The following is a 17,458-nucleotide window of genomic DNA, read 5'->3' on the forward strand; positions in this document are numbered from 1 at the left end:
AGCTCTCACTAAACGATGCTTTCTTTATGTAATATTGTAAAAGATTTAAATTGAACCATCCCCAAAGGAAAGTAGATTTCACTTACTCAGGTGGCAGTTAAAAGGTGATCTCTGAGGGTTCTGTTTTGCTCCTCTTGAGGAAGGGCAGGAAGACTGCCCCTCCCAGGGTCCTCTGAGTGTCCACACAGGTTTGTCTTGACACAGGACGGCAGTGTTTGAGTGGAAGAACTCAGTCCAAGAGGAGGGCAGCCTGAGGCTCACTGGGCTTGTCCACGGCTTCCCAGACTGGCTGTGAGCCACGCCTGTGGGAGGGACATGCTAGTCTCTGCCCTTCTCTCCTCTCCTCCCCGCTGCACCCCTGACTCAGTGCCCTGGGACCCGGACCCCGGCAGTGCCTCACGCACTATCTTTGTTTGGGCTTCCCCAGAAGCAGAGCCTCAGGTCAGGACTTGAGCGCTGCTGGTTTCTCGGAGGTTGTGGTGGACATGGAGATGCCCCTTCAGATCCCCCTTCAAGGAAGGACTGATTGCCCTGCTGTCAGCACCTTCAGGGTCTGCCCCAGCTGCAGAGAGAGCTCCACCGTGTCATCTGAGCTCATGCCTGCCCTTCCCGGGGCTACTGGCATCCTCCTGTGTACCCACATCTGGAGCCTGAGCAAGGTGGACCATTCAGCTCCACAGGGGACACCCAGGACTTGTTCCAGGCTCCTCCCAGGCAGCGCAAGGCTTTGCCAATCCTGTATCACATCTTAGCTTATCCTTCTGTCCAAGCCTGCTTCCGCCCCCTTCCTTTCATAGGTGTTGATTCCCTAATAAAACCCAACACCGCAGATTCCGTCTCAGGGTCCACTTCCAGAGAACCCAGCCAGTGGCAGAGCTCTGGAGTAAGGGGGCCGGGAAGGAGGGAAAGTCAATATAAGAGTGTGTTGTCAAAGCCAGAGACCCTGCTGGGACCTCTGAGAAGGGTCAAAGATGCCCCCTGGGAATGGTCCATTGGGTGGCCTCTGTCCATCAGCTCCCAGAACTGCCTGTGAGGGCTCAAACTGCCCCCATTCCTGGGCTTCACTTATACACTGGCTGAGAGGGTTCCCCACCTTCGGAGATGCCCTGAACAGAAAGTGGGTGCGCCGAAGGAGGGATGCCATCAGCAGGACTCTGAGCTTATGAGGGGCTTCACCGTGGCTGAACTCGGCAGAGAGCCCAGGGACGTGGTGCGGGGCACCCCAAAGCACCTGTAGACAGCAGGTGCTTGGGCCAAGCAGAGGTACCAGCAGGAGCTGGGAGGGTGGGAGGAGAGGAAGGTGGGGTAGTTTCTGCCCTGCTCCTTCCTGCCTCCGCAGCGGGGCTCAGGCAGTAGCTCTGGCTTCAGGCAGCTCTTCTTGGGTACCATCTCTCCCTGGGATCAGAAACACTGCCCCCTGCCCCTTCAGCCCGAGGATTCTGGCGTTGCTATTCTCTGGGTGTCTCTACTTTCCTTACTGGCTCTTTTCACCCCATTCACACCTCTGATAATTGTCTCCTGGCCAAAGGGCCTTTGATTGAGCGCTCTGCGGGGATTCTGATGGACACAATGGGCCAGGCCACCCCTGATGCTGAAAGCCTTACCTTCCCCATTGACCACACCTTCTCCAGCTCTTCCATCCCTCCTCCCTCCCAGCCACTCTCGGTCCCCCTACAGCTTGCTTTTGAATCTATTTCTTGTAGATAAATTTATGTACTCCTCCTTCACAGCTTTGCCTTTTGATTTGGAGGAAGAAAAAAAAAAACCTTTCTATAAACCTATTAAATGTTTTCCTTTCACAAACACCGGTTTTGTACGTCAGAAGCGTTGCCTTTCATGACTATTGAATTCTTGGAAATGGGCTTCAAGTGCCTATTTCGGGAATTAAAATCAGAACATCAGCTCTTTTTCCCTCTCTGCATTCCTGCCCCTAGTCCTCTCCAGGGTGATGGATCCCTCTGGCTGGGCAGAAGGAAGATCATTTAAAGGAAATGTGAAAAAGGAAGGAATAATGCTCCATTTCAAGAGATTTTTCTCCCGACAGTTATTTTCAACAGGTGAGAGCTAGTGAGGCTGGCAGCAGATTTTTCAGGGAACACACAGCTACTTTTCCACCCCCAGCCCCCAACATACACATTCTCCAGAACCTCTGGAAAACCCCTCGAGTGCATTCAGTCAACACATATTAAGTGAGTGCCCACTGCGTGCCAAGTAGCTGGGTGCTGAGAACAAAAAGGTGTGATTCCCACCCCACGCCATGGGGTTTATAATCTATGTTGAGCATTAGAGATTAATTGGTGATTCACAGAAATGTGACATTGCAATTTTTCCTTGGCACTTGCTGTTCCCTCTGCCTGGAATGCTTTTCCCTCAAATGTTTACATGGCTTGCTCCATACCGCCTCCATTTATTTATTTTTTTTGCAATCATCACTCTTCATGGAGGACGTCTATGGCCACCCATATCCCTTCTCTCTCTTTTCTTTTGTTTCCTTTTTGTGGGGCCCATCTATCCCAGAACGTAAGGTTTATGAGAATAAGAATTTTCTTCTGCTTTTTTTTTTTTTTAATTTTTATTTATTTATTTATTTATTTATGGCAGTGTTGGGTCTTCGTTTCTGTGCGAGGGCTTTCTCTAGTTGCGGCAAGCGGGGGCCACTCTTCATTGCGGTGCGTGGGCCTCTCACTGTCGTGGCCTCTCTTCTTGCAGAGCACAGGCTCCAGACGCACAGGCTCAGTAATTGTGGCTCACGGGCTTAGTTGCTCCGTGGCATGTGGGATCTTCCCAAACCAGGGCTCGAACCCGTGTCCCCTGCATTGGCAGGCAGATTCTCAACCACTGTGCCACCAGGGAAGCCCCTTCTTCTTTTTTTTTTAAAGTCTTTTTTGTTCTCTGCAGTATTTTCAGAGCTGAGAACAGTACATGGTACATAGTAGGTGCTCAAACAATGTTTATTAAATGAATGAACCAAACCAGGTACTAATAAGCATGGAGCTGAGAAAGACTAGACACAAGGCTTCTCAGGGGAAGTGAGAGTCAGGCTGATCTAAGAAAGATGAGAAGGCATTAACTAGGCCTGAAGGAGAAGCAAATAATTCCATGCAGGAAACACTGGCATGTGCAAAAGCCCTGTGGTGAATGAGAGCATGATGGGCTTTAAGAGCTAGAAGGTGTTCAGTGAAATTCAAGCACAGGACAGGGGATGGGAGAGAGATGTTATGAAGTAATAATAACAACTGAAACTTAGAGCAGCTCAGAAGTGCTGGGAACCATAGCAAGCTTTGTACAACTCTGGGAGGAAGATACTATACTTATTCCCATTTCATAGATGAGGAAATCGAGGCCCAGGTAGTTGAGAGAACTTGTTCAAATCACAGACTTAATGAACGTCAGAATTAGAATTAAACTGCAGTACTCTGACTGCAGAGCCTGTGGCCTTAACCCCTGTCTTTCAGTCTTTAGTAGGAAAGGAAGGATCGGCCAGCACCTGTGGGGACTTGGAGTGGCATAGACTCCCCACTGGGGGCCAGGCAGGAGCAGGCAGATACAGGCTGGTTATCTCCTACGGGGATTCTCACAGATCTCCCAGCTCTGCGCTCCCCACCCCACTTGGCTCTCTGCAGCCGCACCTACTCTGGTTGGATTGACTGTCAAAAACGCGTTTCCACCATTTCTAGTCTGGATGGGCAAAATCAGTCCAAACTCCCTAAAGGTTTGGCCCTGTACCAAGAAGATACCTTCAGAGATTATTCTGAAGCTAGCGCTCTGTTCTCTGGGATGATGGTTATTTTAAAAAGCATTAAGTAGGTCATTTGCAGTGCAGTGTGGCGCCTCCAACCTTGGCTGTCCACTAGAATCCCCAGGGGAGGCTTTTAAACGTCTCCATGACCAGGCCACACCCTGACCAATTATGTCAGAATCTCTAGAGGTCAGACCCAGGCATCAGTAATTTTTAAAGCTCTCCAGAGGAGCCCAAGAAGCTGTCAGGTTTGAGAATCACAGCCCCTCGTTACAGAGTGGACCAGGGGCCAGCACCATCAGCGTCCCTGGGAGGCTGTTAGAAACGCAGACTCTCAGGCCCCGCCCCAGACCTACTGAGTCAGAATCTGCATTTTAATAAGGTTGATTCCTGTCTGCCTTAAGGTTTGAAAGGCATGGTTCTAGAATCACACTGTCTGATACTTTGGCCACTAACCACGTGTGGCTATTTCGATTAAAATGAAGTTAAAAATTCAGCTCCTCAGACACACCGGCCACATTTCAAGTGCTCATTTGCCGTGTGTAGCTAGTGGCCACCATATTGAACAGCACAGAGAAAGATCTTTTGGATCATTGCAGAAAGTTCTGTTGGACTGCAGTGCTCTAGAACATTCTGGAAAGAGGTGGTAATCAGCCACAGTCTTTTTCCTTTGGATGCCATAGGCATACAGATAGACAATGCTACCTCCTTGGAAGGGACAAAATTGAGATATATTCAACTCTGCATAAGAGGGGACACAGGTATCCCGCACTTTTCAAAAGTTCGTTTTATCCTACTTTTACAAAAGACCTACATTAGTACCTGTTTTTGGTAACTGAAAGAAATCCGAAGAGGACTTCTGCTTTAACCAAAAAAGACTAACAGTCAAAATAGCATTCAGCCTTGGTTTGGCATCGAGCTGTCATAGAGGCAGCGTGATGGATACCGCCCAGTTCCTTCCAGGAACCACATTCAACATCATCTCAGCATCAAGCCGCCGTAGCTTTGAACTACATCCGTGAGCATCTGTGCTTTATCTTGACTTATTTTGTGCATCCTTTAGCAAGATGTGTCCTGAGGTAATTGCTTCTTTACAACCATTTCGGCTTACGAAAGGTTTGCTCTACGTTCAGATAGTGGGGGAAACCAGTAAATCTAGGTGATTTAGTTTCTGTTCATTTTAAGTAAATCAAGAACATAGCCTCATCTTCCCAAGCCCTGGGTAAGTGCAGTTTGTGGGGATGGGGAACAGATGAAAGGGGGAGAGAGGAGAAATGTGAGAAGCAAGATCGATGTGAAGTGTAGAACAGAATGCGGGACGGCTAGCCCTGATCCCCACCCTCCCGTGCCTGTCGCCGTCAAGGCAGCAGGAACACACGCCCTGATTGTCACGGTGTGGAAAAGTACTCGGCAACCAGATGTGACTGATTTCTGACTCCAGGTACAAATATGAAAAGCAGGCATTCTGTCAGCTAACTAATAGCCAGGTTACAGTGTGACGTGGCTGGGGGCTTAGTTTGTTTTTCTTTGAGGGGTGTTTTCTTTGCAGGAGGAAATTCAGTCCCTTTAGCGAAATCCTTCCTTTTTGGGGGAAAGGCCAGTGATGTTTCTCCATGTAGACTGTTGGGTCGCTGACAGCAGGATGCGTAGTGCAGCGAGAGCTGAACAGTATGATGATAACGGAGCGCTCCAGCAGTGGAGAGTGATGCGAATTTTCCTGGGAGAAAGTTGCTCTCCGTTTAGACGGATGCTCTGCCAGCTGACAGGAGGTTAGGGGCCAGGTCGCCCAGTAAGCCGACCGTTTGTTTGCTCACACGTTCCTTTGGGTGCTCTCCTCCCGAATTACCGTGGGGAAGAAGTGGGTGAAAAGGGCGAAAAAGCAGAAGGAGAGAATGCACCAACAAAATGTATCCGACTACATAGCACCCTGTGCCACGGCGCACTGTTTAAATCTTTACACAATTTTCGCTGTCTCAGTTGATATTGTCACATAGTAATACTTTGCATTTTGAGGTGTTTCGTGCTTGTTTTATGAAATTGGTCCTCATGATTACCTGAGGAAGAAGTCAGAGCAAGTTTCACCATCCCCTTTAAAGGGAATACAGCCCAGAGTAGTTGAGTGATCTTGCCAAGGTCACACAGCTACTAGTGAAATGAAGACTCAAAGCGATAGTTCATGTATTCATTTATTCATAACTCTTTATTGAGAATCCTACCAAGTGTCTGCCTCTGGAGATGCTTCTGTGTCGTCTCTGTTTTCATGTTAGAGTCTAGAGAAGCTGATAGAAAGAAAAAAAAAAAAAGCAAATTAACAAATTAAATGATTACAGATTGAAAATCACACACCATCACTTCCACCATCTTCTGTTGTCCACACAGGCCAGTCCTAATCAAATGTGGGAAGGCACAAATACCAGGAGGTGAGGATCTCTGAGGGCCATCTTAGTTTGTCAGGACCATGCAGTCTTAGCAGAGATGATATCACCCTCAAGCAGGCAACGATTTGCTCTTGGAATGGGTGAAAACAATCTTTTTTTATGTATAAAGCACAGATATACATATAGTACATAAGCAGTATATCTGTGTACTAAAATTTCATGGTGAGGGAAACAGGCAATAGAAAAAAATTATCTAGAAAGTCTGCTTAGGGGGATGATGATAAAAAAAAAAGGGTTTAGAAACACTGGCTAAAAGTTTTTTTGGCCGCAAGCACTGGAACACAACTTAAGCTGACTTAAGCAAAAAACGAAGCCCAGGAGTGTAGGCTTATGTATGGCTAGATCCAGAGGTTCAAATACTATCACCTGGGCTTTCCCCTCCATATTATATGTATTCAATAGATTGTCTCTAAGCAGATTTCTATTAGCATCTCTGTGAGTGCCATTCACATCCTACTATCAGCTAAGCTGTCTGCCGCCTACTACCCACCCCACCAGGAAAGGTGCTTCAATCTTTTTAGTTCTAGCAGAAAAGCCCTAGAAACTACCCACATTGGTGCATCCTTGGACATATGTGCATCTATGGTTCTGGGACCAGTTCCAATGTGTGGGCTTTTTTTCCCACACTGCCAAGCATTTGTCCAACGCCAGCTGAATGTCCTACAATTCAACTCAATTCTAATGCTGTCTACCTGGAGATAGCATCAGATTCCACAGGTTAAGGGCTCATTCTTACAAGATTGCCCCTACAGGTTCAGGTTGTCACCTGTGCTTCTGCCCGACCTGCTACAGATTGGAGATCCCAATGACCCCCTCCTCCAGTTTGATTAATTTGCTGGTGTGGCTTACAGAACTCAGAGAAACTGTTTGCTTACTAGATTACCAGTTTATTATAAAAGGATGTAACTCAGGAACAGCCAGATGGAAGAGATGCACAGTGCAAAATATGGAGAAAGGGCACGGAGAGTCCATGCTCTCTCCAAGCGTGCCGCTCTCTGCAAATCTCCACGTGTCCAACAGACCCATAAGTTCTTTAAACCCTATCCTTTTGGGTTTTTATGGAGACTTCATTACATAGACATGATTGATTAAATCATGGGCCACTGGCAATTGAACTCCATCTCTAACCCCTCTCCCTTCCCTGGAGGTGGGATTAGGGGAGGGTATTGAAAATTCCAGCCTTCTGATCACATGGTTGCTTCTCCTGGCAACCAGCCACCATCCTTAGGTGCTCTCCAAAAGTCACATCATTAACATAACAAAAGACACCTTTATACCTTTCCTCGCTTAGGAAATTCCAATGGTTTTAGCTAGAGCTCTGTGCCAGAAATGGGATGAGGACCAAATATATATTTCTTTTTATAACTCACAATATCACAGCATCCCTTGAGGAAGAGGGGGGAGGTGGCCCTGAGTTAACTCCTGAACCACAGAAAAGCTGAGTTGATATCAGAAGAAGGGGAAAAGACCACCAAAAGGCAGAAGTAACTGATGCCCATTTGGGAGGATTGTGAAATACTGCCCACATGCCTAGATTAGACAGCAGTGTGGACACTGAGACTGCTAGGTATATGGAGAGAGAAGAAGAAGGTAAAAGACCTTCAGTCGTTTCGTTGTGCTGTCCAGGGGGAGTCCTGTTTCTCTTGAAAAGGTGGGCTAGCAAGAAGGACAGGGCTTCGTAATCTGAGAGGTGTAAACTCTACCAATTACTAGCTCTGAACCTCTCAGACTTTCAGTTTTTCCGTCTGTAGAATGGGAGTAATGCTACTCACCCCATGGGATTGTCACCAGGATTAGTTGAGATTGTGCATGTAGAGTATCCAACAGAACACTGGCATATGTCACTAAAAGATGAGAGAGTAGGAGGAGGAGTGTAAGGGGAGAGGGGATACCTATTCCCTATTTCCAGAGAGGGGAGGACACCTCCCCACCCCAAATGTTTTCTGCTCTTGTATCACTTTACTCAAGGTGAAAATCCCTAGGAGGGAGATTCGGGTTGGTCAAGCTTGGATGATGGAGAAGGCCAGGTGAGGTCAACACACCTTGCTTAACTGACTCACCAAGACTGCCCCAAATGGAGGTGAAGTGGCTTCCCAGAGGGAAAATGGGGTGCTGTTAGGGGAAGAAGGGAATCAGACACTGGGGAGAAAAAGTACAGAGATCCACTACAGACATCCTCCAGTGCAGAGTTCCAGGGCTCCCTGACCGATGCTTTGGCTCCCACCCGCCTGCTTGTGTCAGTTTTCTCCACTGATGGCACCCAGAGAGAAGGAGTGCGTGATTATGGCTGACACTGTTGGTTACCTCCCCTAAGGACCTTTCTCCACTTTCCTCATAGCCGGCACAGCCCTGGCTAAATTCAAGAGTGCACTCCCCACGATAGGAGGGGAACTTTGCTTGGTCTTGAATAATCATGGTCATTCCACTACCCTTGCCAGCAACTCTAAGCATGTGACTGTTACGGCCAATGGGATTTAACAGGGTATCAGCGGGGGGCCTCTGGGAGAAATGTTCCTCCCGAATAAAAAGAGGCACATAGAAGAAATTCCCCCCTCCTCTTCTTCAGGCAGACGTTATTGGGTTCACACTTGACACCAGGCCCTGTGGCCGCCATTTTAGAACAATGAAGAAGCAACAAAGTCAACATGGTGAGGATGGTGAGGCAGAAAGATGGCAAGAGCCTGATTCTTGATCGAGTCAATCAATTGATGATCTACCCATGGAAACTCCTACCTCTAGACTTCTTGTAATGCCTTATTGCCTAAACTACCTTTAGGCGGGTTTTCTGTTACTAGTACCCAAAGCATCTGAATGATGTGTGCTCATCCACCTCTAAATCTCCAACAGTAAGGAAGACTGTTAGATCAGTGGTTCTCAAAGTGTAGTCCCTGGACCAGCGGCTTCAACATCACCTGGAAACTTATTAGGAATGCAAATTCTCAGGCCCCATCCTGGTCTTCCTGGATCGGAAAGGAGGACTAGGGGCCACAGCAACCTGTGTTGTTAACAAGCCCTCCAGGTGGTTGTGATGCGTGCTGAAGTTTGAGAACCCCTGCTTCGTATATTACTCTGTTATCACACATTAGAACTACTGGTAGTGTCAGGGTGTCGGTCATTACTCCTTTTAATTTACCCTTTCCTATCAGTGCTTGTTTCAATTGTGCTATCCCTAAAACTCCAGGGGAAGAAAAAAAAAAGATTTAAAAACTATTGGCTAAATAAACTTCTGCCCTTGAGTTTCAGTTTACTTACTTTGGGTCATCATTGCTTTCCAGACAGGATGCTGGATTTCTGGGGAAGCCTGTAATAGTTAGGATGCAGCAGACATTTCCAGAACGTTCAGAAACACTAATAATCTTTGTGATTAATAATGATCTGTGGGAATCATCCTTGAGCTTTGGGAAGCAAAGCAAGTGAGGAACATTGGGGGTTTGTGCACCGACCAGTGTAAGGGAAGAGAAACGAGCGGAACAAAGGAGTCTGAGAATAATAGAAGAGGAAAGGAATGGAGACAATCACTGCCCAAGAAAAAGAAACCCATTGTGGTTAGGGAAGGAGGGGAAGATGGATTAGTTTTCTGGGACTCAGTGCATTTAAACAAACAAGCGGAACTGAGGAGGTGATCCAGGTGGGGAGTGGTGTGAGCCAGGTGTCAAGGAGGGAGGGCATGAGATGCGTCTGGAAAACTGGCGGCTGTGGATAAAGGAGAGGACAGTCCCCAGGAGGCAGGGCTGTGGGGGACACAGCATCACAGCAGGACTGGACTTGGGCACCACTTCCTACTAACTGTGCTCCTGGACTGATTTCCTCGCTTCCATAAGCCTCAGCTTCCTCAACAGTCAGTGGGCTCAGTAATCCTTATCCCAGTATCCAACGTGCTATGGACTGAATTGTGTCCCCGCCAAGTTCATGTATCGAAACCCTACCCCCCGACCCCCACTGTGATGGTATTTGGAGGTGGCACCTTTGGGAGATAATTCAGGTTCAATGAGGTCGTCAAGGTAGGGCCCCCAAGATGGGATTGGTGGTTTTGTAAGAAGACGAAGAGACAGAGATTTCTCTCTCCACCATGTGAGGACACAGGGAGAAGGTGGTGGTCTGTAAGCCAGGAAGAGAAGTCTCACCCAAAACTGAAGTAGTCCCCACCTTGATCTGGGATTTCCAACCTCCAGAACCCTGAGAAATAAGTTTCATTTGGGTAAGCCACCTAGTCTATGGTATTTGTTATGGCAGCCTGAGTAGACTAATACGCAACGTATGTTGGGAAACTTGCGTAGTCCTGGGTCCACGATAAGTAAGTAAGTAATAAATGAGATTTATAACAATAAATACATAGGCAGTAAGTTTGGGAGATGAGATCCCTCAGGTCCTTGAATGACTAAGGTGAGTGTATAATTTATTATGTAGACAATGGAGAGCTTGTGAGCAGAAAGCAAAAAGAAGAAGCACACATGTGGAGCATTCTGAGATAAGCATGACAATACAGTATTACATACATCCGGGTTCAGCAACCTTGAGCCTCAGAATCACCTGGAGAGCGTGTTAAAACACAGGTTGCTGCTGCCCCACCCCACCGCCCCCGTTCTCTTTTGGCTTCAGTAGGTCTGGGATGGAGTCCAAGAATTTGCATTCCAAATATATTCCCAGGTGATGCAGATGTTGCTGGCCCAGGGGTTACACTTCCGGGGAGGGAGGAGAAGAGAGAAGAAGGACTAGCGTGACCTTTGGCTGATGACTCAGTGCTGGGATGGGCAGCAGACTGCTCACTCTGAGAATGTTCAGGCCACACCGTGGTAGACGGTGGATAACGTAGATGGTATGTGGAACTGCCAGAAGAAATTGCTCCACGAATGGAAAGCAATTTATGGTGTTGGGTTTCTGTGTTTCTTTTCAGGGTAAACCACTGTAATTAGACAACTTGCAAAACCTTGACTTACAGAGTGACTGGATATTGGAATTAGTGAATCAGCTTTCCCACCTCCTCCAGGTTGTGGATTTCTGTTCAGGGATGACTGTTTGGGGCCAGTGGCTAAAATGACCCAGACGAGTTGCAAAGCTATATCATAAACAATGCTGGTAAAATCACCGGAACCTGCAGGTTCATTAAGTTGTTGGGTTGAGTCTAGGATGGTAGGAGTGAGACAGTTTGTCTTCCATGTCATTTTTCTTAGGACTCCGATGTGAACAGTTGTTTCTTCCACTTAGCGGTCCTTCCTCCTTTATATTTGTACATGCACTCTCCCATCATCTTTCTTTGGGAAATTCCTTGTCACCGTACAATTTCATATGGTAATTGTCAGGCTGACAGCCTCCTTAGTTCTCCTTTGTGGCCTCAGGGGTGGGCATGGGATCGAGGTCTGGCCAATCACAGTGTCCCATCCCTGCAGGCCCCGTCATTGGGCTGAGGAGTCACGTGACTCAGCACAGCCTATCCGAGTCCTTCTCTGGGATTCATCTCTGGCTCTCAGGAGAGAGAACTTTTTTTCCTCCGAAGATGCTAAGATGTGATAATATAAGTGAAGCGTGCAGCTCATCCAACCCCCAGACATGGATGAAGCCCTCTTGTCACAGGAGGAAATGAGCCCAACCCAAAGAGAAGGGAGAGGCTGAGTTTTGGAGAGGCAGGGATGCAGAGAGAGAGATCCTTATCATTTGTATCACGAGAATCCAAAGGCCAATACTGCCTGCAGATTTTCATTTGCATGAGTCAAAAAAAATTTCCCCTCTTTACTTAAGCTTGGAGCGGATTTCTGGCAATTTTAACTAAAAGAATCTGAACAGTGAAGTCCATTTATCCACCTGTAACCTTCTAACTTCTAGAAATCGACTGGTGCCTGGGGAGATTGCTAATCACATACTCAAATGCCTCCATCAGTGCTGGGAGGAGCTCTCTGGAGATGTCTGAAATTTCAGGGTATCGTCCTTAGAGGAAACATCGAGCATTCACATTCAGTTTGGAAAAGCTAAAGAGAGAGAGAGAGAGAGGGAGAGAGAAAAGGCTTAACCATTCTTCAAAAGCCTGAGTCAGTCTGTTTAGGAGAGGAAATGGAAGGAAAAGTGATAGAAGACGCTGGTCATGTTTTTAGTGGATGAGATAAGGCAGGGTCTCTCCGTTATCAGGTAGTGAAAACCATGATGGTTCCCGGTGGTCGGGGGATTTTCCTCTACAAAGCCCACTAGGACCTGGCATTTGTAGGAGGCGCTAACCATCCCAGGGGAGCCGATCAGGGTGAAGTTACATAACCTACACATTTGACTAAAGTGAACTCACCTCCACGCCCTCTGCCCAAACATCGAGAAAAGGGAAGCACCACTTCAAGGGTTCAGCTGCTCCCTCCGCTCACCCCACCCAGCGGGCACATGAGAGTGACTTCCTCTGCACATCTCGCTGGGTTCGTGGGCATCAGAAGGGATTTTCCAAGAGCCATTTTGATTGTACATCCTTTTCATCTTTGTGAAAATTTAGAACCCACCTCCCTGAGTAAGACGAGACACCCACCACCACGAGCCCCAAAGTTTGTACCAAAGCAAGTTCAGAGGGCTTGAGTAGGGGGTGAGGCTGGGGTGGTCCTCAAAAAATATCTGGTGATCACGCGAGGCTCAGTATTAATGAGCCACAGATAACTGGGTTCCATAGTATTTGAAATCACAGTCACTTTTGGACTCCTTTACTTCTCTGGGCTGCTGTAAATAATCAGCACATGAAAATGCCTTGTGATGTGTGGGGAAAAAATCCTCTCAGCCCCATTTACCAGACAATTTTATGCCACTGAAACAACTTGAGGCTTCAAGGCAGTGACTCTGCCATCAACAGCACGTAGGAAGGGCTGAACTTGGCGGTCGGTCTGTTTTGTGTGAGGTGGGCACTTGCTGTTCTTCTTGCCCAGCGGGGCTTTTTAAGTGGGATGATTTCTATTTGGTCTGACTTCCTGAAATAGAATCCATCGCCTGCTAACTCCAGAACGTCTGTCAGCACGGTTTGCCCCGGGTTCTTGGCTCGGCTGTTTGGGGAAGAGACACAGCTGGGGAGCAGTGGGAGTGGGGCGAGGGGCAGCGTATTCACATCTGATATTGAAACAGTCTGTGTGTGTTTAGGGAATCACTACAACATCTGACACGCCATCCCCACCCAAACCCCAAACCCCAAACCCCAAATCCCAAACCGGTTCCGCTCCAATAGCCAGCCTCCAGTCTGTGGTTTCAAAGCCTCTTCTGAATGCTTTATTTCTTCCTATTTACAAAGGGAGCTGTTTTTGAAAGGGACATCAGTTTCTATTCATGTCTAAGACCCTGAGTGGGTCTTTGCTTCTTATTTGTCCGGCTTTGTTTAGGCCAAAGAGCACTTAGAGCCCGTAACCACGGACCTGCGACAGGCACCATCACCTGACAGGATTTAGGCGCAGGGAGGGAAGGAGCGATCACAATGTAAATGAGGCTTATCAAGCTGTGTTGTTGTGCAAGTTCCAAACCCACACACGAACCTCCCCCTCAGCGTGTTCTCATTTCCATTGAGGAAAAAGCAAAGGGGAAAAGGCTTGTTGGGAGCCTGACACTGGCGCATAGAACTTAGCAAATGCTGTGTGACTTGTGTGCCCGGCAGAATTCTTTTCAGAGGAAGGATGACCAGGAAGCAACGTGGTTCCTACAAATTAAGGGACTTGTTGCATGACTCTCAGCGTGAGTTTTCTGTCTCATTTGGACCCACTTTGGATTTCTGGCCTTACTTTCTGTCGGTGGGCTATTCCCCTTCATTGTAATTTCACTGCTTAATTGCCCTGGCCCCAGGCTTCCCAGGCAACATGCCAAGAAGATCGAGTTTACTTTCCGTCTATCACCTCTCCTTCCTTCATTCCCCACCTCTTCTTGCTTTCCTCCTCACCCCTCCCACAAAAGCCTGTGAAACATTTACTACCCCCATGTGGTACTCCTTTTGTAACCCACCCAAGCCTGTCTTCTTTTTTTTTTTTTTTTTCAGCTTCTGCTTATTTTCTACTCTGTGCCAGTGGTCAGCAAACTTTGTTCTGTAAAGGGCCACAGTAAATAGTTTCAGCTTTGCAGGCCATACTGTCTCTGTTGCAACTCCTCCGGTCTGTTGCTGTATCATGAAAGCAGCCATCAGTGGTACATAAACAAACAGGGGTACCTGCGCTCCAATGAAACTTTATATAACAACAACAACAAAAAAAAGGTAATGGGCTGGATTTAGCCTGAGGGCCAAATGGAATAAATCCCTGTGACATACACAGGAGATCTGCAAGACTTTTGAGAATGTTATCTCACCTGAAACACTGCCAGCTTGGACTGAAAGTGACAGAGAGAACAAAATGAAAGAAGACTGTCAGACTCCCCAAATTCTCCAGACAGGAGACAGGCTGATAAAACTACACAGCTGCCCACAAGTGCTACCCCTCATGAAAAAGGAAGGATGACTTTTTTTTTTTTTATTTAAAGTATTCATAATATTTCACTCAATGATACTTAGTTCTTTTTTTTTTTTTAATTAATTAAGTTATTTATTTATTTTTGGCTGTGTTGAGTCTTCGTTTCTCTGCGAGGGCTTTCTCTAGTTGCGGCAAGTGGGGGCCACTCTTCATCGCGGTGCGCGGGCCTCTCACTATCACGGCCTCTCTTGTTGCGGAGCACAGGCTCCAGATGCGCAGGCTCAGTAGTTGTGGCTCATGGGCCCAGTTGCTCCGCGGCATGTGGGATCCTCCCAGACCAGGGCTCAAACCCGTGTCCCCTGCATTGGCAGGCAGATTCTCAACCACTGCGCCACCAGGGAAGCCTTAAGGAAGGATGACTTTGAGAGCAGAGCCATGAGCCCAGAACAGAGCTGGGGGCCAGGCCTTGGTAGCTAATGGAGTTTGCCTGGTTGGATTTAGAAACTGTTTGGGACCAGCGACCTTTTTTCCTTTCATTTTTCTCCCTTTTTAGAGTGAGAATGTCTATAACTATTATCCTGATGGGGTCTGTCCCATGAGGGACAAAACTATCTGTTGCTAGTTTCACAGGTCTGTATACAGAGAGAAGTTGTAGCCCTGGATGGATCCTATCAGGAGCCTCACGCATACCTCGTTTAGATAGTGTGGGTGATGAGATCTGAGACTTCCGAGCTGATGAGGGTTTGGACTTGAGTTGATGTAGTGACGGGTGGAGAGTTCGGGGGACGTTGGAATGGGGTCAGCACCTGTGAGATAGACATGAATCTTTGGGGACAGAGAGTGGATTGCTGTATGTTGAATAATAAAGATATCCACTCACAGAACCTGTGAGTATGTTACCTTACATGGTAAAAGGGACTTTGCAGGTGTGATTAAGTTAAGGATCTTGAGATGGGGACTTGATCCTGGTGAGTCCAGTGTAATTACAAGGGTCCTTGTAAGAGGGAGGCAGGAGCATCAGAATCAGAGAGAGATGATTTAAGGACGGAATCTGACGGAGGGAGGATGGCTGTACTGATGAGTTTAAAAATGGAGGAAGGGACTGCATGCCAAGGAATACAGGTGGTCTTTAATACAGGCGGACACAGCAAGGAAGCAGATTTCCCCCTAGGGCCTCCAGAAGGAACGCAGGCCTGCCCTTAGCCTAGTGTTTTCACCTCCAGAGCTATAAAATAATAAATTTGTATTGTTTTAAGCCCACTAAGTTTGTGGTAGTTTATTATAGCAACAAAGAAAACGAATACAGATTTTGTCAACCCTGTCTCACCGTACACTTTGTAAGGGGGCTTCATGGATTACCTTCTTCATCCCTCATGACAACCCTTTGAGATGAGTATTATTATTATCCCCCTTCCAAGTGAAAAATGCTGCTTGGAGAGTTTGACCCAATAGTCTAGTCTTTTGAACTCCATGGTGCCTGTTTCTGTGACATATTGCCCTGCTCAGGCAGACTTCTGTTTTCCTCATTTTAGAGTGCCTCACCAGTCCTCATTAAACTTTACCTGAGTCCCGATTTCTTGGAACTTTTTCTCTGCTCCTATGAATATGTGTTTTTTTTTTAATGGAATTTTTTAAATGAATTTATTTTATTTATTTATTTTTGGCTGCGTTGGGTCTTCGTTGCTGCGCGTGGGCTTTCTCTAGTTGCGGTGAGTGGGAGCTACTCTTCGTTGCGGTGCATGGGCTTCTCATTGCGGTGGCTTCTCTTGTTGTGCAGCACGGGCTCTAGGCGCGCGGGCTTCAGTAGTTGTTGCACGTGGGCTCAGTAGTTGTGGCTCACAGGCTCTAGAGCACAGGCTCAGTAGTTGTGGCGCACGGGCTTAGTTGCTCCGTGGCATGTGGGATCTTCCCGGACCAGGGCTCGAACCTGGGGATTCTTAACCACTGCGCCACCAGGGAAGCCCCCTGTGAATATGTTTTTCATTCACTCTGCCTACAGTTTCGGAGACTTACCAAGTGCCAAGCCTTGGTTTAAACTTTAGGAGAGGTATATAAAACAGATGTCCACTCCGGAAGAATCATCATCCCTCGCTCTAAAAAAACATCAGTCCTCTTCTTTCACTAAATACACAGCTTCATCTATACCATGGAGTGAATTTGTCCTGTCAGAATTCATATGTTGAAGCCCTACCCCCTAATGTGATGGTATTGGAGATGGCCTTTGGGAGATAATTTCGTTTAGGTGACGTCATGAGGGTGGAATGCCCAGGATGGGATTATTGTCCTTATAAAAAAAAAGACACTAGAGAGTCCTTTCTCTCTGTACGTCTGTCTCTCTCTCTGCTACGTGAGGACATAGTGAGAAAGCAGCCATCTGCAATCCAGTTCTGTCACCAGAACTGAATCACCTGGCACCTTGATCTTAGAATTGCCAGCCTTCAGAACTGTGAGAAATCTATGTCTGTTGTTTAAGCCACCAAGTCTATGACCTTCTGTTACAGCAGCCTGAGCAGACTAAGATAACCTTCAGAGCAGAACAAAAGAAAACAAACGAACAAACAAACACAAAACAGCACTTGGGCTAGCAGCCGAAACAGTCTTACAAATGTGTGATGCACTGGTTAAGCGCAGAGTGGCAGGCTGAGTCTAAAATGGCCTTGGTGATCCCTGCCTCCTAGTATTTATGTACCTCTGTAATCCCTTCTCCCTGGATGTGGGTTGGCCTAGCAGCTTGCTTCTAACCAATAGAATAGAACAAAGGTGATGATACGTCTTCCCATGATTACCTGACATAAGATCATAACATCCACCTTGCTAACTGTTGACTGTCTCCTTTGCTGGCTTTGCCAAAGCAAGTTCCACATTGTGAACAATGCTACAGTGAGGCCCATGTGGCAGGG

The 17,458-nt window shown here is 47.2% G+C and overlaps 1 protein-coding gene and 1 long non-coding RNA gene across 2 annotated transcripts in view; one reads left to right on the forward strand and one right to left on the reverse strand.

Moving 5' to 3' along the window:
* Window positions 1-16,851, reverse strand: part of LOC309607566 — a 32,803-nt gene extending 15,952 nt beyond the window's left edge. The window contains exon 1 of the long non-coding RNA XR_014232451.1: window positions 87-16,851. This is a non-coding gene — a long non-coding RNA (uncharacterized lncRNA). The remainder of the gene's footprint in view (window positions 1-86) is intronic.
* PROK2 (prokineticin 2) overlaps window positions 1-17,458 on the forward strand; it is a 411,259-nt gene that overhangs the window by 131,849 nt on the left and 261,952 nt on the right. The window lies entirely within an intron of this gene.

This window comes from Balaenoptera borealis, assembly GCF_965194805.1.
Source record: "Balaenoptera borealis genome assembly, chromosome: 12".
Classification (NCBI taxonomy): domain Eukaryota; kingdom Metazoa; phylum Chordata; class Mammalia; order Artiodactyla; family Balaenopteridae; genus Balaenoptera; species Balaenoptera borealis.